Source organism: Meleagris gallopavo, chromosome 4 (assembly GCF_000146605.3).
Source record: "Meleagris gallopavo isolate NT-WF06-2002-E0010 breed Aviagen turkey brand Nicholas breeding stock chromosome 4, Turkey_5.1, whole genome shotgun sequence".
In the NCBI taxonomy this organism is placed as follows: Eukaryota; Metazoa; Chordata; class Aves; order Galliformes; family Phasianidae; genus Meleagris; species Meleagris gallopavo.
In genome coordinates, this window is record NC_015014.2 from 40180590 (window position 1) to 40180909 (window position 320).

General features: G+C 67.2%; 1 protein-coding gene across 2 annotated transcripts in view; it reads left to right on the plus strand.

The window, feature by feature from the left end:
- NFKB1 (nuclear factor kappa B subunit 1) overlaps positions 1 to 320 on the plus strand; it is a 60536-nt gene that overhangs the window by 1785 nt on the left and 58431 nt on the right. Inside the window, exon 1 of one of the 2 annotated variants that reach the window (XM_019614812.2) lies at positions 184 to 202. The exons of the other annotated variant lie outside the window; for it this stretch is intronic. The gene's annotated coding sequence lies outside the window, so the exon portion shown is untranslated. Of the gene's footprint in view, positions 1 to 183; positions 203 to 320 lie in introns of those variants that run through there. 2 annotated transcript variants of the gene reach the window in all.

Here is a 320-nt window from a genome sequence, read left to right on the forward strand (position 1 = left end):
GGGCCGGGGCGCGGGCATTCCCCGTTTCCTGGTGCCGAGTTCGTGCGAAGGGCGGCCGCCGCCCCGCCGTCCTTTCTTTTTTGTTGTTGTTGTTTATATTTCTGATGCGGGTTTGAAAGGTCGCGCTGCGTGCGTACGCGTCGCGGCTCTTCAGCGAGTTTTCCGGAGTGGCTGCAGGAGGCTCGTCGCGCTGTTAGTCACGGTGCGTGGCTGAGGACAAGGCTGTCGAGCCGAGAAGGAGCCCCCCGAGGCTGTGTGTGTGGGGGTTGCCGGCCGCGGGGGACGCGCGGCCCGGGGCTGTGGTGCGACGGGACGCTCCC